This window comes from Triticum urartu, chromosome 5 (assembly GCF_003073215.2).
Source record: "Triticum urartu cultivar G1812 chromosome 5, Tu2.1, whole genome shotgun sequence".
NCBI classification, from domain to species: domain Eukaryota; kingdom Viridiplantae; phylum Streptophyta; class Magnoliopsida; order Poales; family Poaceae; genus Triticum; species Triticum urartu.
In genome coordinates this window covers 75,962,186-75,982,636 of record NC_053026.1, presented here as the reverse complement: position 1 = coordinate 75,982,636, position 20,451 = coordinate 75,962,186, and positions in this window count along the sequence as shown.

The following is a 20,451-nucleotide window of genomic DNA, read 5'->3' as shown; positions in this document are numbered from 1 at the left end:
TTGCGCATTCCACTTAGTACATGTAATCTAATCACATCAAGTGGTTAGTGGAGAGCGCAAATAAGTTGTTAGGTTCCTTGTTCGATCCATGATGCCTTCACTTCTTTATTACTTTTACTGTTCGAAGTGTATAAAATGGTGTTGGCCAGTCGGGGGCACTGTACAAAAGAAAACACAGCAAGGCACCCAGGGCGAAGGAAAAAACATTATCAGGCAAAAAAACAAATAAGAGGGCCACAAACAAAACTTAGATGTGACGTAGTTATGTCACATCTAGATGTGTCCTAGACACACCCTAAGACAATAACTAACTGCAAATATCATTTAAATAAATTGCTTGTTTGAACAAGTTCCAAGATAATACAAACTTCGACTACCATTTTGGCATTCTCCTCCTGGCTCCCTCCCGTAGCTAGGTTCCGCTCCCTCGGCGTCGCCGGCCCCTGTGTCGTCGGCGTGGCCGTGCCTCCGCCACCCGGCCGAGGTGTCCACCGGCCGCAGCATGCTTACCCCAGCCAGGTCCCCGCCCAGCTGCTCCTCCTCGGGGAGGGTTGCCCCCTCGGACGCGGGGTCCCCCCTCGGGTCGCCGGCCCCGTCCTTCATCGAGATGGTCCGCTCCGGGCATTCATTGCCTGCCTCGCCTGCTTCCCCATGCCTCGCCTCCCCTCCCTTGCAAGACCCGCATGCCCCGCCTGCGCCGTCGCGCCATCGCCTTCAATCCATCATGGTGGTGGGGGAGGGCGGCTACTCCTCCTCGGGGCTGCGCCCGCCTGCCCCCTCGCAGGCCGTAGTTTCGCAAGAATGGCATGTGGTCAGTCGCAAGGGCAAGAAAGGGGGCGGCGACCGCCCGTGGGTGGCTCCGTCGCCATTATTAACCCAACCACCTCTGGCCTCGGCATTCATGGCGGCTCGGCCTATAAGGCGGACCTCCTTGGCAGATGCTTTCGGTGCCTCAACTCTTCCCACCGTGTAGCATCTTGCCATAGCGACGTCCGGTGTCTTCACTGCCTCGTTCTCGGCCACACCACCCACCACTGCCCATCTCGTCACCTTGCTCGAGTCCCCCTTTCCACCCTTGACGGGTCGCCCTGCCGCCCCTCCCCGCCTCCCCGGCCTCCCGTTCGTGCCCGCATCGTGTTCCCCCGGGGCCACCCTTGCCACGATCGCGCTCTGGCTCGCTCTCGGCTTGTCTTTCCACCGTCCCAGGCTCCACCCCCTCCGGCTGGGCCCTCGCCGCCAGCAAGCACTTCCTCGACCACCATGGAAATGGCCGCCCGCTTATCCTATGGCCCCGGCGCCCGGCCTGGGGGAACCGTCGCTGCCGCAAGACCGTGTGCCTCATCGACGAGACGCAGGAGGCTCTCGATGAGGAGGTGTGTCTGCATGACTCCGCCCTCGTGCTCACCGTCGCGGGCTCGCGCGCCCTGGGCCCGGCGGACGTGGTGGCGGTCGTTTGGACGGAGTTCCCTGATGTGCCCCCCAATGGCCTTCAGGTCTCGCTGATGCAACCGGGGTCGTTCTTCGCGCGCTTCGCTCATCGCCAGTGGTTCGACATGGTGCGCGGGTGCAAAATGGTGCATGCTCAGGGTACCCCCCTCGTCGTGCGCCGGTGGAACCGCCTCACCTTTCCGACCTCCGTCAAGTGCCGCTACAGCGTTCGCCTCTTCATCCAGGGCATCCCACCGCACAAGTTATCCCTCAACACCGCTCAAGACCTGCTGCCGGAGTGCCTCTTCTACCAGGTGGAGGTCGAGTCCCTCGACAAGCTCGACCTGTCCTACTTCGTTATCTGGGCGTGGGTTGGCGACCCCGACGAGGTGCCGACGGAGACGGTCCTCACTGTGCGCCCACGCGTCCGCTGCTCTGACCCACTGGCGCACATCTCGCTTCCACCGGGCTTCGGCCTGGAGGGAGAGGAGGACAAATCCTGCGCCTGCACCGAGCATCTTTCTCGCAAGCTTCACTACCCAGTGACCGTCCATGTCGACTCCGTCACCTACTACCCTCCCCGTCCTAAGTACGCGGTGCGCCGCGATGGGGGAGACGAGGACGATGACGCGTCGCCGCCGGAGGAGATGCCTCACCCCTGGGAGCATGGGACACCCAACGACGTCACGAGGGCGTGAACTGGGTTTGGCCTTTCCGTGGCGGAACGGAGGGGCCATCGCCGCACCGGAGGGGCCGTCGCCGCCCCTTCTCCGGCCACTACCGGCGGGTGCCCGGAGTGATGCAGTCAGAGGAGATCTACTCGAAGGCCAACCGCATGCTTGCTGCCTCGGTCTTTGTTCCGGCGGACGTAGACGAGCCAGTAGTGGCGCCTCCTCCTGTGGTGGCGGCCACCGGCATGGCTGTACGGGTGGCGGCCAGGGAGGTCTCGGTGGTGGCAGGATGCGGCTCCATCAACTTGCATGGCGGGGTCTCGTCGCAGGCTGCAGTGGACCCCCTAGGCGACCATGCGGACGTGGGTGGGCCGCTGCCGCTGGTGGGCATGGGCTCCCTGTCACTTTCTCGGGAGGAGACAGCCGACAGTGCTGTGCAGACCCCCACTTCCCCGCCAATGCTAACTGTGCCTGTCTGCCCCCCTGCGGCCTCGGATCTGCCTATCGCAACCCCCACATGCCGGCCTACTGCGGTGACGACGCTGTCGGATGGTCGGGTGGGCGTACCGAGGCCAACCGCGGACGATGCTGCGCCCGCTGACCTGCATGGCGTGCTGACTCCGCTGCCCACACGCTTGCCGGGTCCCACTAGCAGTGATGGCATGGGGGGCCCCACCGCTGTTGTGAACAGGGAGGAGAATCCAAAGGAGGCCAATGATGAGGTGATCTTCCAACCAATCACACACGAGCAAGCAACAGCACACTTCCTGGAGCTTGTAGCGACTCCTGTTGGGCTGGCCATTCTGCATGCACCAACGGCCAAGCGCGGCCGCCCCCGCCGCCCGACAAAGCCACCCGAAACGGCCACCCGGCGAAGCTACCGCCTCTCCAGCAAGAAGAAGTTGTTCCCGAAGACCCATGGAAACATCATGGCGCAAGCAAGGAGGCTGGTCATGTCCAAGAGGGGGCTCGCCATCCCAGAGTGTGGTGAGCCAGAAGAGCAACGCCTGCTAGAGTACAGGAGGGCTTTTGATGAACCACTCTCACCTGTCCAGATCGAGGCCCTTTCCTCGCTCGCAAGGGCGGGCAAGAGAGGCTCCGCCGTGCCGGTGCCGGCCTCCGCCTAGGCCGGAAAGTCTGCAGTTCGTCGAGCAGGTTTGCCAATGGAAAACAACTGGATTGTATGGAACATGAGGGATTTGAACAACCCGGCTAGGAGAGCTGTAGTTAAGGAGTTGTTGTACCATAACAATGTATCCTTAGTATGTTTGCAAGAGACAAAACTGTCCTTCATCGATAGAGCGGTGGTGAACCAATGTTGTGGCATGGAGTTCTCTGAGTTTGCTTATGTGCCGGTTGTTGGGTCCAGAGGAGGTGTGTTAATGCCATGGAAAGGTGACCACTAATCCATGGCCACCATTGCAGTTCAAGGGTACATGGTGGCGGCTGTTGGGAACGATGCCAAGGGGGCTCCAGTGGGTGTGATTGGGGTGTATGGCCCGCAGATCTGGGAGGAGAAGCTATCCTTCCTTCATGAACTCAAAGACACTATTCAGGATAGTATACCCAATGGCACGGCCCTTGCGCTGATCGGTGATTTCAACCTCATAACCAGAGCAGCAGACAAGAACAACCCAAGGATCAATAGACGCTGCATCACTGCCTTCAGAAACTTCATCAACGAGCTTCAACTAAAGGATCTATATCTTCATGGCCATAGATATACATGGAGTAATGAGCAAGCAAACGCAACAATGGTGAAGTTGGATAGAGTTCTCATCAATGGAGAGTGGGAGGAGAAAATGTCCAACTGCATGCTACAAGCCTTGTCCTCGGACATCTCGGACCACTGTCCTCTCCTCCTCAACTGTGAGATTGCATTCCATCAGCACAGAGCATTCAGGTTCCAGAATCACTGGGTGAAACTAGACGGCTTCGACGAGGTGGTTCAAGGTGCATGGCATGGGGCACCGACATCAGGGGATCCGGTCTGCCACTTTGCGGGAAGGCTTGCTGCCACGGCCAAAGCACTGAAACGGTGGCAAGGCCAATTCTGCAATGACATCAAGATGAAAGCGGCCATTACAAGCGAGATCATTGGGCAGTTTGACAGGGTCATGGATCTTAGACCCTTAACAGCAGCAGAGAGACAAGTTCGTGCCACCTTGAAGATGCAGCGGCTAGGATATGCAGCGCTTGACAGGGCCATCTGGAGGGAAAAATCGAGAGTGAAGGGCATAAAAGAGGGAGATGCAGGCGCAAAATTCTTCAAAGCAAAAGCTTCCGCCAGACGGAGAAAGAACTTCATCATCAAGCAACAGGTCGACAGGCTGATCATCACAGACTAGGATGCAAAAGTAAAGGCGTTCCACTCCTTCTTAGAGCCAATTTTCGGATCAAAGGAGCCCCACTCCAGGAGGCTAAACCTGTCCAAGATGGGCACAAGACTGAACCTTGCCGAGATGGACGAGGCTATCACGGAGGAAGAAATCCTGGCTAATATCAAGGAGCTGGATGGGTATAGTGCCCCGGGGCCCGATGGGTTTACGGGCTTATTCTATAAGCGGTGTTATCCCATAATCAAAGATGATCTGACAAGGGTTGTCGAGGTCGTGCAAGCAAACGCGGCGGCACACCTCCACCGGCTCAACCATGCTACTATGGTTCTTCTTCCAAAGAATGCAGACACCCTAACCACAAAAGACTACAGGCCGATCAGCCTTGTCTATAGCTTCGCCAAGTTGATCACCAAGATTTTGGCCACGAGGCTTCAGCGCCGGATGAATAAACTCGTCGGTCCCTGCCAGAACGCGTTTATCAAAGGGCGTGCCATCCATGACAATTTCTATTACGTCAGCGGGCTAGCCAAAGCCCTCCGGCGCGCAAACACGCCGGCGCTAATGCTCAAACTTGACATTCAACGCGCCTTTGATACGGTGTCATGGGAGTTCCTGCTTGAACTGCTTGTTGCAAGAGGGTTTGGGAGAGGATTCACCAACTGTCTGTCAGCATTTCTCAGCTCCTCTTCGACAAGGATCCTTGTCAATGGTGATCTATCTGACCCGATCAACTGGTGAAGGGGCTAAGGCAGGGAGACCCGCTAACAGCGCTCCTGTTTGTGCTGGTCATGGATTGCCTTGCTATGCTTATCGACAAGGCGGTGAGGGCCGGGATTCTGGGACCGATCAGCAACCAAAAGTTGCCCTTCAGGACTTCTCTGTATGCGGACGACGCAATCTTGTTCCTCAACCCATGCCGCAAGGAGGTACTTGCACTGATACAAATTCTCAAGCTTTTCGGAGAAGCTACGGGGCTGCATACTAATTTTGCAAAATCTTCGGTCTCCACTATCTGCTGCAACGGGATCGACCTCCAAGAACTTCTTCGAGACTTGGGCTGCCCCATCAAGGAATTTCCTTGCACCTATCTAGGCCTGCCACTGACGGACAAGAAACTGAAGAAGAATGACCTACAGCCGATCTGCGACAAGCTCATTGCAAGGATGAAGGGCTGGAAGCTTGCCTTTCTTTCCCTTGATGGACGGTTGGATTTGGTCAGAACCGTGCTCTCGGCGATGCCGATCTTCCAAATGCTCGCCTTGATATTAGCATCTTGGCTGGCTAAGCTGATCGACAAGGTTCGTCGTGGATTCCTCTGGGAGGGCAGTGACGTGGCGGCCGGAGGAAAATGCCTGGTCAACTGGGGTATGGTATGTTAGCCAAAGGATTTCAGAGGGCTTGGCATCCTCAACCTGCCAGCCCAAAGTCGCGCCCTACGGATGAGGTGGCTATGGCTCTCATGGAACGACGGCAACAAGGCATGGCAGGGGCTGGATTTGCCTATCGACCCTGCGATCAGATCACTTTTCAACGCCTCTGTTGACTTCCAGTTGGGCAAGGGTGACCGCATTCTCTTTTGGAAGGAGCCGTGGTTTAAGGGCATCAACCTCCAGGATGCCTTCCCGACGCTGTTTCAGCATTGCACCAGGAAAAACCTCACCGTCGCACAAGCCTTGGAGAACAACAGATGGATCCGACACCTCAAAGCCAACCTCTCTGCACAGGCAACAAGGGAATTCCTGAAACTGTGGGAGGGAGTCCAAAATATACACTTAACACAAGAGCCTGATCGAGTGCAATGGAAGTGGACAGCAAACGGCGTGTACACGGCGAGATCGGCTTACAAAATTCAGTTTGAGGCTGCACTCGGCCATCGTGGGCTGCGTTCCTTTGGAAATCCGATGCACCGGGCAAATGCAAGTTATTTGCATGGTTGGCTCTGCTTGGCCGCTGCAACACGGCCAATGTTCTTTCGAGGAAAGGCTGGCCTCACAATCCGTCTTGCTCTCTATGCAATGGGCCGATGGAGGATGTCGTGCACCTGCTAGCTTCCTGCCCCGTCTCCATCCAAATTTGGCATGACATCATTGCTCGCTGCAACCTTCATCCGAACCTCGCTCCCTCCACCACCACCACTAACCTGGTGCTTTGGATCGAGCAGTCCAATGGCATCATTACTGCATCAACAAAGAAGCCACGGAGCGCACTCGTTCAGCTGGTTTGGTGGTCGATATGGAACGAACGCAACACAAGGATATTCAGAAACCAACCATCGCCGCAGACGACTGTGGTGGAACGGATGATCGAAGAGGCAGCGGTCTGGCAAAGGGCGGGACGGGGCAAGGCCATCTCCCTCCTCAACAGACCAAGAGAACTAGACTAGGAAAGCTCACTACAGGCAACAGAGAAGGCATGTCCACCTAGTGGAGGACTGCACATGTAAAGCTGTTGTAAAATAACTCTCTAAAAAAACCCAAGTATCAATGAAAAGCTGCTCCATCAGCATTTTCGTTAAAAAAAATACAAACTTAAAATACCACAAACACAATAGCTAATCGTTGTTGGACAAAAACATAAAAAAAGGTTTACTGGTTGTATAGAATAACTTCTCACTGGACCAAACATGAAGTATTTTCAAAACTACCACTCAAAAGGATAATTTGTATCCAAATTCGTGGCGTCGTTCCGCAGTGAAATGAAACTGAGCACCATGTGAAGCCCTCTTCTCCAGCTGAAGCTTGTGGTGCTGTTTTGCCAAGAAGTCCTCGTCGATATCGTCGGTCTGGACCATAAGTGTCATCGACTCTAGCTGTCTAGCGTTGAGGACAAAGAATGTGACAAAATCAACATCTGGTTTTCTGCCGGAATAATACTTCAACACCATAATTTTCAGACGGATGTCAAGACTTCTGAGAAGATCGCGGTATTTACGACGCCACACATTATTGTTCTTCCTTGACGTGTTGCACTGGAAAGAACATCAGCAAACAGAAAACAACTTCAGCAAAACAAGTAGATCAAATGAGCCGCCAAACACAAGGTATTATGGTCAGTGAACAATTAATCATCACCTGAATGTACAACTTCTCCAAGCACGGAAAGCTTCTCATCAATCCAATAACCATATCCAAACTAAGAGTGGGCATGCTGAGAGCCAAACACTTGATTGTGCGTGATCCCTTCATCAAAGATGAAAGCCAACATTAGACAATATACATGTGCAAATTATATGCTAAAAACGTGTGTGCACATTGCACATAGGGATGGAAGTTACTAGAAGTCTCAATGGTAAGAATGATTAAGGCTGGAGTTACCTGAATATCCATAGAACCAAAGAGGAGCCTGGTGGAGTTGGTACAGCCTAAGGTCTCAAACTTAGGCGCGAAGATCACTGATACACGCAAATCCCGGTCCTGATCTAGATGGAATAGACTTTCGAGACAAGGGGCACTCTCGATGACGATTTCGTCTAACATGGGTGCACCCAGTGTAAAATTGCTGACTGTAACGCTTCTGAGGACAAGTGAATTGATCCGGAGGCAACGAGGTCCACTACACCGAGAGATTAGCAAGAACTCCAGAGAAGGGCAGCCGGCAATCATGCTGTGGAGTGAGCACTCCGTGATGCTGCTATGAACAAGTTCGAGCCGCTGAAGCCGGGGAAAATGAAATCTGTGGACGGTGGCGTCCGGGAGGCTGCACTGTTCAATGCGGAAAACAACGAGGGTGTCCGAGAAGCGGAAGACTAATTCCGGCAGCGGCTGCCTTCTCCAGCTGTTGAGCTTAAGCTCCTCGAGCCTAGCCAAAGCGGGGGATAGGAGACAGGCCTCCACGGCATCTATGTCGTTTATGGTGTACAACAGCTCCGGAGTGCAGAAGCGGCGGCCGGGGCCTTGGTGGGCGTTAATGATGCGATGCATGAGAGCAGGGAGTTGGTGCCATGTACGGGCGAGGTGACGGCAGTCGAGGTTCAGGGGCGCAGAGCACCAGAGGTGGCGCCACCGGGACGCGAGGATCCGGGTGCGAGCCCCTTGCTTGGTGGGGAGGAGGGATATTATCTCACCGAGGATCGCATCGGGAAGGCTGCTGAGGCGGTCGAGATCTTGCCGATCTTCACCCGATCCGCCTCCGTCGTCTTCGCCCATTCCGGGATCGGTCGCCGCTGCCGCCGGCGCCGGAGCCGGATGGCCCTCGAGCGCAGCTGCTTTCCTCTTCCTCGTAGTAGTCGTGCTAGCGCCGCCAGCCTCCATCTCCTTTGGGTTTGGCCGCTGCGGAATTAGGGTTGGTGGGTGGAAGAACACGAGATCGTCAGAGCCGCCGAAGCAGGCTTCTCTGGGGAGAGAGTGTTTCTGTGTCTGTGTGCTGGTTTGCGATGACGGAGGGAACCACCGTATAAATAGGAAACTGTCGGATTTGTCTAGCTGGTTGGACGGCGTAGATACTGTCCGATGTATCGATCCAACGTTGGCTCTCGGTCCTATAAAATCTCATTCCCTCAGCGGCTCAGCAGGCCTACCCTAATTCTCCACCACGCCGCCGGCCTCCGGCCCTCCCTCAACCTCCATGTGTTCCGTTACAAAACCCTCCATTCGTCTTCATTCTCCGTTACCACACCGCCAGACTAGTACTTGGACTGCAGCGGCTGACGGGACAGTAAGAGGACATACGTTTAGTGAGCGACATGCTGGCAACATTCTGGCCCCGCTGCTCTTTGCCTGCGTGGACAACCGCAACTTTTGTAGACGAGAGTTTTGACACAGGCGATGGTATGAGAAAGATCATGAGAGAAGGGGCGGAAGGGCATGGCTCCCTCCATTAGTGCTTCTTTTGAATTTCATATTTCATGTCAACCGCTGCTTCCTCCACCTTCCTCTCTATTTCTTCTCGCTCCCCAACAATCCAGTTCAAGAAATTAAGATGAAGACCATCAACCAAAGCGAAGCCGCTGCATACCAAGAATCCCTTCGGGGGTATATACTTGTTTTCCAAGAAGCAACAATCGTTGCTTGTCATTTTCATTAACATTGGAAAAGAGAGAGTTTTATTTTTTTTCCAATTAAGAGAGAGTTGTAATTACAAAAGGGAGTTACAAAACTGGGGGAAGCCCCCTACACGAGTAAATTACACCGGCTATGCTTGAACTTGGCGCAAACGATCATTTTACTATTACAACTTGCGGTACACATTGAAGTGATACAAAACCTTTACATACAAATACGGCGCATATGCGGTCCGCAGACGTTAACTGTGTTGCGTGGCTCCGTATTTCCTTCTACTCTACATACATCACATCACATGGGTCCCACCCATCAGGGTTTACGGCATCCGCGGTTGCAGCGTATATTGCAGCACCTAGAGTCTTTTTGTTGGGTTGCCCCAAAAAACTTTTTGCATGAAATAGGATAGGACTGTTGTTGAAAACCATTTTTTACTCCCAAATGCTAAAAAAGCTAGTAGAATGGACGTGTGTTGCAACATACTGCATTGGTGACTTCTTTTTTATTGTTAAAGTGCTCTCTTTTTCTTTCTTTTGTCCTGTCCCAACTAAAAATGTTTATGGAAGTGATTTATTTTTATTTTTATTTTATTTTTTTTGAAAGGGGGGACTCCCCGGCCTCTGCATCAGAGTGATGCATACAGCCATCTTATTAACCAAATAAAGCAGTGCCAACATGGTTCCAAGGTCTCCAAAAGTAATAAAAAAGCAAAGAAGGCTCACACAGAGCCAAACAAAGCTAGAAACACCAACTAGCCACGAAAAGACGCCACAACCGGCTGGCTAAAAATAAATAGGTAAACTAATTGCCTATCCTATTACATGACCGCCATCCAAACCGGTTGAAGATATCCCGAGCTATCATCTCCTAGCGGAAAGATCCAGTAACCAAAGGCTCCCTGGCCTCCATCGGAGTGAGTAGCGACCACGAACGGATCAGTGTCGTGGTTCGGAATATAACCTGCAAAAAATGGATACGTGATATTCTGTTAAAAACCAAATCATTTCTGCAAGTCCAGATAGTCCACAGCAAAGCGCAAACTCCAACCCGAATGTGTCTCGCTAAGTCAGGCTCAATCCCATTAAGCCATGTCCCAAATAATGCGTTGACAGAATTCGGTGGATTGATATTAAAAGCAATGTGGACCATCCGCCAAAGGACTTTGGCCAACGGGCAATCAAAAAAGAGGTGTCTGATTGTCTCATCCCGATCACAGAAACTACACCTAGTAGGTCATGTCCAATTACGCTTTATCAAGTTGTCCTTGGTTAAAATAACTTGTTTATGAACAAACCACATAAACACTTTTATTTTCAAAGGAACTTTGACATCCCAAACATGCTTGGAGGTAGGAATGGAGTTCGAATTAATAACATCAATATACATTGATTTAACTGTGAATACTCCAGACTTAGTCAGTTTCCAGCGTAATTCATCGGGTTGTTGAGAAAGCTGAACCTCCATTAGTCTCCTAACTAGACGGAGCCATTCTTCCCAACGATTGCCCGCTAGCGACCGTCGAAACTGAATATTAAGGGGGGTAGATTGAAATACCGATGCGACGAACACCTCACGTCGTCGAACAATACGGTACAAAGACGGATATTGAATGGCCAAGGGTGTCTCGCCGAGCCAAGTATCCTCCTAGAAACGTGTACTAGCGCCATTTCCAATAACAAACTTCATCCTATTAAACAAAGATTGTTTGACTTTCATCAGTCCTTTCCAGAAAGGTGAATCAGTCGGCCTGACTGTGACCTGGGACAAAGTTTTTGTCTGGAGGTACTTGCTGCGAAGGATTTGGGCCCACATAGCATCATTCTCCGATGAGAGCTTCCACAGCCACTTGCTAAGAAGGCATCTGTTCTTAACTTCTAGATTCTCAAACCAAGACCCCTTGGTCTTTCGGTCTACAGATGATATCCCATTGAGCAAGCCGATATTTTCTTTTAAGCTCATCACCCTGCCAAAAGAAACGCGATCGATAAAAGTCCAGTCTTTTCCTAACACCAACTGAGACCTCAAAGAACGATAGGAGAAACATAGGCATACTCGTGAGCACCGAATTTATCAGGATTAATCGGCCTCCGTATGACATGAGATTACCCTTCCAGCAACTCAGTTTCTTCTCAAATCGGTCCTCGATGCATTTCCATTCTCTGTTTGTCAGCCTACGATGGTGGATTGGAATACCTAGGTAAGAGAAGGGTAACTCTCCCAACTCGCACCCAAACAATTGCCTATAAACCTCCTGTTCTTCTTTGGCTCTACCAAAACAGAACAGCTCGCTCTTATGAAAGTTAATCTTTAACCCGGTCAATTGTTCAAATAGGCATAACACAAGCTTCATATTTCTCGCCTTGGCCAAGTCATGCTCCATAAAGATAATTGTATCATCGGCGTACTGAAGGATGGATACACCTCCATCAACAAGATGAGGTATCAATCCACCTACTTGACCATTTTCCTTAGCCCTTCCTATCAAAATTGCTAACATATCCACCACAATGTTAAACAGGATAGGGGACATCGGATCTCCTTGTCTTAGGCCTTTATGTGTCTGGAAGTAATGACCTATATCATCATTTACTTTAATTCCCACACTACCTTTTTGTGTAAATGATTCACCTGTCGGCGCCAGGCTTCATCAAAACCTTTCATACGCAATGACTGTTGGAGGAATGGCCATTTGACCTTATCGTACGCTTTCTCGAAATCCACCTTAAAAATTACTCCATCTAATTTTTTGGAATGGATTTCATGGAGCGTTTCATGCAGGGCGACCACTCCTTCAAGGATATTTCTGTCCGGCATGAAAGTAGTTTGGGACTGTTGCACCACAGAATGTGCAATCTGTGTGAGCCTATTAGTCCCGACCTTGGTGAAGATTTTGAAACTAACATTGAGGAGGCAGATCGGCCTGAACTGCTCAATTCTCACAACATCCGTTTTCTTAGGAAGCAGTGTGATAGTTCCAAAATTCAAGTGAAATAAGTGAAGCTATCCAGAGAACAGATCATGGAACATAGGTAGCAAATCCCCCTTAATAATGTGCCAGCACTTTTTATAGAACTCGACCGGGAATCCATCCAGTCCGGGAGCCTTATTGTTTTTCATCTGTGCAATAGCATCAAACACCTCCTTCTCTGAGAACGGGGCAACCAGAATATCATTGTCGGCAGCCGATAGTTGAGGCACATCCTCAGTCCTGGACTCGTCGAGGGACACACAATTATCCTCCGGAGGTCCAAATAACTGCCTATAATACTCGGTAATATATGTTTTTAGGTTATCCTGTCCTAAAATAGTGCCCTCGTCTTGTTCAAGTTGGAAGATTCGCTTCTTTCTGTGCTTACCATTAGCAATCAAATGAAAGAATTGATTATTCGCGTCCCCTTGGACCACTTTGCGGACTTTAGCTCGCAAAGCCCACTACAATTCTTCTTCGCGGAGCAGTTCTTTCAACCTCTTCTCCGCCTCAGTTTTAACCTGAAGCTCAGCTGGCAGCAAAATCATGGATTCGGCCTTTATGTCTAGGGCCTGTATAAGAGAAAGGAGTCTATCCTTTTCAATCTTATACACACCACTGAGGTGTTTGGCCCAACCCCGTAAGAAACTTCTCAAATGCCTAATATTATTCTGCCAATGCTCGACCGCAGTTGTACCTCCTGCACCCCTAGCCCATTCCCTGGCAATCAGGTCCAAGAACCCCTCGCGTTCGAACCATGACATCTCGAAAGAGAAGGTGTTCTTGTTACCCACGTGGTTCGGCTCCCCTGAGTCCACGAACAAGGGTGTGTGATCGGATATTCCCCGCGAGAGAGCTTGCACCGTAACCAGAGGGAACTTTTGTTCCCACTCCACGCTCGCGAGAACTCGATCAAGTTTTTCGTAAGTTGGGTTTGGCAGAGCATTAGCCCAGGTAAACTTTCTACCAGAAAGCTCTATCTCCCTCAGATCCAAGCTTTCAATAATGGTATTGAACATAAACGACCACCTGCCGTCAAAGTTATCATTATTCTTCTCCTCTCTCCTCCTAATGATATTGAAATCACCCCCAACTAAAATTGGAAGTTGTTCTGACCCACAGATTCTAACAAGGTCCACCAGAAACTCCGGTTTAAGCTCGGGATGTGCGGCACCATAAACCGCCACCAAAGCCCAGTTGAAACCATCTACTTTAGACTTGACTCGAAACTTAACCGCGAAGTCGCCCATCACTACACTTCGGACTTCAAGCGAATCGCATCTCACACCTAGCAAGATACCACCCGATCTTCCTCGCGGAGGGAGGCAATGCCAATTGAAATCAATACCACCCGCAAGAGAGGATAGAAACTGGGGCGCAAAGTTTTCTCTACCAGTCTCCGATAGAGCAATGAAATCTAAACGCTGCTCTAAAGATGCCTCAGCAAGAAACCTTCTTTTAGCCAAGTCCTTTAGACCTCTGCTATTCCAAAAGATTCCTTTCATATTTCGTCATGGAATTTTTTAGTAGTCCGAATCCTAGCACTCCTACGAACTGCAGAATCGGGATAGATCTTCCGTTTCCACTTGCGCTTTGGTTTACTAGGCTCTGATGCCCGGTCCTCATAACCGGGTTCAAAGATACTACCATCGGCATTCTCTAGGGGCATATCATCGTCCTCAGACTCGTGATTGGGGGGTGCTAGATCCGCACACAGATTATCGAGCACTCTAACCCCTAGCGCATCAATCTCATCATCATTCATCGATTTAACCGCTGCAAGATTACGAATAGTCTCTAAGGTACGCTCCGCCTCCAAATCTAACAGATCATTCACCGAATTGGAAATCTCACTATCAGTAGCACCTAGTGAAACTCCTAATTGGTTTGCATTATTTATAATCTCCTCATTAGAAAAATGCAATAAAGAATTAGATATGTTGACGGACATACCAGAAGAGATCGCAGCATCCCGAAGCTTGGCCGCCCTCATAGCGCACCGCTGCTGCATATCATCAACCTCCGGGAGCTCATGGATACGAGCACTCATCCGTCTCCCCATCGAGACGGGGTCCGGGATCTCGCCAAAAGCAACGACCTCCTCCCTAGTAAAGCCTCGTGCTGAGTCCCTCAAAGGGTCAACTAAGGTTACCGGAGGAGGCGGCTGCGGGCTCCCAAGCCCCTCAGACAAATGCCCCATGCCGGGGTCCACAGCCACGGGTACGACAGGAGAGGGGATGGCGGGGGCCGCCTGCCCGCCCCCACCTCCCACCCCACCCGCCGGCGCAGAGTGGAGCGTCGTCGTCTTAGGAGACGCGGTCCTCCTGACCGCCGAAGATGAAGGAGGAGCCAGGGCCACCTGCCCCAGACCCCCCCTAGCGCTGCTGCTGGCGTGGGTGTCGCCGCCACAACCGGAGTAGTAGGAGCCGAGGCCGCCTGCCTCGGGCTCCCTCCCCCAGCGCTGGCCGACCCCAATGTGACCGACGTCACCGGCGTTGGGATATGGAGAGGAGAAGTCAAGGCCTCCTGCCCCGAACCCCCTCCCCCCAGCACCAACTCAGACGCAGCCATCTACACCGGAGCGTCGACCACAGGAGGAGCAAGCGAAAGAGAAGCAACCTCCGGCTCCCCCACCCCAACTCCATCCACAGTCCTCACCGATGAGGCCCTCACCAAGCGTCCAGGCACAGATCCGCCAGCCACCTCAAACTCCAACAGAGGAAGCGTGCGCTAAAACATATCATCAGAGTCTACCCGGTCACTCCAAAGTCTGGGAGGTGCTGATGCTGGCTCAAAGGACCCAAACCGCAATGAAGTCATAGGCACCGATGGCGATGCTGCTGGATCAACCCCGGTCCCCTCCCTGGGCAACTGAGCATCTGTGCGAGAGCCGTTAGACCCCTCTCACACTGGTAGAAAAAGGGCCTATAGTCCCGGTTCGTAAGGGCCTTTAGTCCCGGTTCCGGAACCGGGACTAAAGTGTCGGTACTAATACCTCCCCCCTTTAGTCCCGGTTCAATCCAGAACCGGGACTAAAGGCCCTCCATGTGGGCAGTGCGCAGAGCCCAGTCAGGAGACCCTTTGGTCCCGGTTGGTGGCACCAACCGGGACCAATAGGCATCCACGCGTCAGCACTTCTGTGGCTGGGGTTTTTGTTTTTTTTTGAAAGGGGGGGGTTGGGGGTTTTGGGGGGTTAATTTAGGTGTTTCATATATTGTGTTAGCTAGTTATAATTAATAGAGAGAAGTGTCCTCTATTATGTCCGTGCTTGGTCGACGCTACGTACTATACATACATATAGAGAGGACTAGACACGCTAGCTAGCTAGTAAGCAAACGAAGGAAACAGAAGATCGTCATGAACATATATGCATACAGAGAGAAGTGATATCGACCACCTCTCCTTCTCCGAGAGATTGGTCGAACAACAAGTTCTCGTATATCTATCTGACACTACCGGCTACATATATACAATAATTATCTCTTACAAATATAATCATACGGACTCAGGGTCCACATAGAATTCTCCGTCTTCAGGGATCACGTGGTCAAGAAAGAATGCCGCCAATTCCTCTTGAATTGCTCGCATGCGAGCTGGTGCTAGGAGTTCATCCCGCTTCCGAAACATCTAATTTGAAGAAGGGGGTCAATACATATATATATATATATATAAATGAATGAAACTCAACACAAATGATGGTAATAAAATAAAATTGTGAATGTTGTTATTTACGTACTTCATATTGTTCGTTAGAGTACCCGCCCCGCTCACAGGTCGTGTGGCGGATGGACTCGCAGATGTAGTATCCACAGAAATCATTCCCTTGTTCCTGCCACAACCACTTTACAAGAAATAGAGGTCAATCAAACTGATAAGCAAGAATGCTAAATGGTATTGATGAAACTAGCGCTTGAATCACTAGGAGATGCGCGGAACATGCTACTATAGTACTTACTTTCGGGTGTCTAAATTCCAGGTCCTTCGGCAGTCCTGGAACTGTTTTGGTGAATTTTCTCCAAACCCTGCCGGACAAAGAAAACAATTACTTGATATCAGGAAATGAACAAAGTTGCTGATATGGTGGATAATGATCGATTTAACTTACTTCTTGAGGATTTCAGTCATGTCCGCATACTCCTTGGGATCTTTTCGTTTAGAGTCCAAGACGGTTACTACTCCCTGCTCAAGCTTAATCTCTAGGAGAATATAGTGGAAACTGCACACACATGCATAACTCATGAATTACATTACTATAACCTTGACTAATATATAAGGGAAACCGAATACGCACAAGACAGTAACACTCACCTGAAGTTGTAAGGAAAGAGTATTATATCTTTGTTTTGATTTATTACGAACGATCGTAGCAAGTTGGCCTCGGTAGCTGCAGCATGAAGTTTAACCTGAGTTGCATCTATGAGATATGTGTTAATGAACCCAATATCACTGACTTGTCTTTTCTTCAATTCGGCGATCTTCAATCTGCATAATATAGTGAGGATGATTATAAATACATGCAATGAAAGAGCTAAGCTATATAGAGAAACTTAATGACAGAAGTAGTACTACTTACAGACAGTAGCAGGCGACCGTTGTTTTATCGAGGGCCAATTGATTGAAAAACTGATAGAACTCCTCAAATGGAACAGGCAACAGATCAATTCCAACGAGGTCATGCTCCTTTTTAACTTTCACATACAAAGTACTCCTCCCCCCAGAGTCTCTGCAGATTTTCAAGTACCAATCATGCAATCTTCGCATCATCGTTGATAGAGATCTTTCATCTTTGACGAGAGGCTTCCCGTACTCGTATCTTTGTATCTGCACCTCCATGGGTTCATAATGTACTTCGTCGGGCAGGTAATCTGCAAGATTGCTATAACCGGGCACCATCCTCGGATCATTAGCGACGTTGTGGCTAGGCACCTTGAGCGGGGGGCACGATTGCTTCGCTTGTTCGCCGAGCTGGGCAATTTGTTTCCCAGCTCGTCGTTCTTTCAGCCTTTGATCACTGACAGTACTTCCCGACCGCTCCGCTTCGGCAAATTCCTTTCCAATAATGCGGTCATAGTTTCCTTTCGGCGGATCAGACTTCGGTGGTTTTGTCAGGGCAGCCAGAGTGTGCTTCACTTTCACCCGATCTACCTTCTCCTCCGGAGGTGGATGTTTATTTGCTTTCACCCCTTCAAAGAAGTTCCTCACTTCTTCTCGTGCGATCTCGGCGTTCTCCTCCAGGGTCCTCTCATATGGTAACTTCTCTGGAGTCTTCAGAGAAGGACCGAATCTGTATGTCCTCCCGCCTCTGGTTGTACTGCTAGACGCCGACCGAGCAGACGGAGCGGTTGTCTTCTTTACTTGCTTAAGAAGCGGAGGAGAAGGACTACGACGCGCCGGAGCAGCTGGAGCGGCGGCAGGTCTCTTCCGCCCTTGCTGACGAGGCGGAGAAGGAGGAGGCTGGCTGCTCGGGCGCGTCGGCGCAGGCGGAGAAGGAGGCGGAGTGCCGCCACGCGCCGGAGAAGGAGCCGGCCGAGGGCCCTGATCGTCACTCGCCGGAGGAGGAGGCGGTGGAGGCGGAGTACCCTGACTCGCCGGAGGAGGAGGAGGAGGCAGTGGCGTCCAGTTCGGAAGGTTGATGAGCTCCTTCCGCCATAGGCATGGAGTCTTCAGAGCAGACCCCAGCCGAGTCTCCCCTTCACCGGTAGGGTGGTCAAGTTGGAGGTCCTCAAATCCCTCCGTTATCTCATCCACCATCACCCTAGCATATCCTTCTAGAATCGGCCGGCAGTGAAAAGTTGCGCCGGGTTCAGTAGGATAAACAGAGCCAACAGCCGCCTTGACCTTCAAATTCATCCATTGCGTCATAAGGTGGCAATTTTGAGACTCCGTTATAGCATCCACGGGATAGCTGGCAGGAGCCGTCAAGGCATGCTCCAGCTGAAGCAGCTCGGTGGAAGCCATGCTGCTTCTGCGCTGAGATGGCGGGGTAGCTTCGGGGGAGGCTTCGGTAATACGTTTGCTGCGATTTGCTTCTCGTTCCTCTATCGTGTCTACCCTTGCTTGCAGCGCCTGTATTTGGGTCTGCTGCACTTTTTTCCTCCTCTCATGGGATTTGTAACCGCCTGCGTCCGGAAACCCAACCTTCCACGGAATGGAGCCTGGCGTGCCTCGTGTCCGTCCAGGGTGCTCAGGATTCCCGAGGGCCATTGTGAGCTCGTCGTTCTCTCTGTCTGGAAAGAACGTCCCTTCCTGCGCTGCTTTGATATACTGCTTAAGCTTACTGACTGGTATGTCCATTTGATCGTTCGTCCAAATGCACTTCCCTGTTACAGGGTCCAGTGTTCCGCCAGCCCCGAAGAACCAAGTCCGGCAATGGTCTGGCCAGTTAATTGTCTCTGGTTCGATCCCTTTATGAACCAGATCATTCTCAGTCTTGGACCACTTAGGCCGGGCTACGAGGTAGCCACCTGACCCCGTGCGATGGTGAAGCTTCTTCTTCGCAGCATTTTGCTTGTTTGTCGCCGACATCTTCTTACTCTTTTCTGATGTCTTGTGGGCCACAAATGCGGGCCAGTGATCTCTGATCTTCTCATATCTGCCCTTGAATTCTGGTGTCTCATTATTTTCGACAAACTTATTCAGCTCTTTCTTCCACCTCCTGAATAGTTCTGCCATCCTCTTCAGAGCAAAAGACTTGATTAATTTCTCTTTAACTGGGTTCTCTGGATTATCCTCAGGCGATAGGGTGAAATTTGACTTCAGCTCAGTCCAAAGATCATTTTTCTACATATCATTGACATAAGAGGGTCTTCTGTAGCCGGCTTAAACCATTGATGGATGCTTATCGGGATCTTGTCCCTAACCAGAACCCCGCACTGAGCAACAAATGCGCTCTTTGTCCGGAGGGGTTCAATAGGTTGGCCGTCGGGCGCGATTGCTATGATCTCAAACTTTTCATCCGAGCTCAACTTTTTCTTCGGGCCTCGTCTCTTTACCGAAGTTGTGCTCGATCCGGAGGGCTAGAAAAAAGAACAAAGACTTAATTAATATGTGTACATACCAAAACAATGAATGCATCAATCAGCTAGTCAACATAGGCTTAACTAATATATATACCTGGCCGGACTCGGTTCGGTCACCGGAGCCGTCATCACAGTCTCCTTCTTGCACCGGCATTGGGTCACCGGAGCCGTCATCACAGTCTCCTTCTTGCACCGGCATTGGGTCACCGGAGCCGTCCTCATGTTCTTCTTCTTGCACCGGCATTAGGTCACCGTAGCCAGCCTGTTCACCCTCTCCTTCCAGACCATCGGTTTCGTTGAGAAACAACGAGATGGCATCACTTCCTTCTACGATTATGTCCCTCAACAACGCTTCTTTTGTTGCTTCGTCTAGGGCGGTGTCCATAGTTTCTACAAATATTTACAACATGGCAATTATTATTCAAACATGACAGATGGATATATTAGTGCCAAACGTAGAACTAGCTACCTAATCATAGTAAGCCATCGGGAGGAGGTATATATCGACAACGACGACACTACATCTATGTCCCTCGACGACCCTCGTTCCTGATAAAAAAAAAGAGGAAGAAGAAGAAAAATAAGAGGAGAAGAAAGAATAGAGGAGAAGATCTCCTCTATTCTTTCTTCTCCTATTTTTTTTCTTCTTCCTCTTCTTTTTTTATCCTCTTCTTCCTCTCATGTTCGATAGGATCGCCGAGGGGTCGGGAGGTTGCCTAGTGTCAAGGGATTCAACAAAACCATGTCTTCATCATTAGGCGAAAGTAACATGTGCATGATGGTACGAAGCTCTTAAATGTTGTTCTGGAACGGAGTCCCAGATAGGATAATTCGCTTTTTGGTACAAAGTTCAGCAAGAGCCTTCCGAATATCACTATTTGGAAGGCCTTTGCTGAATCCGTACCAAAAGGAGGATTATTCTATCCGGGACTCCATTCCAGAACAACTTTGTAGAACTTCGTACCAACATGCCCTAGTTACTTCCGGCTAATGATGAAGGCATGGATTTCTTCAATACTTTGACACTAG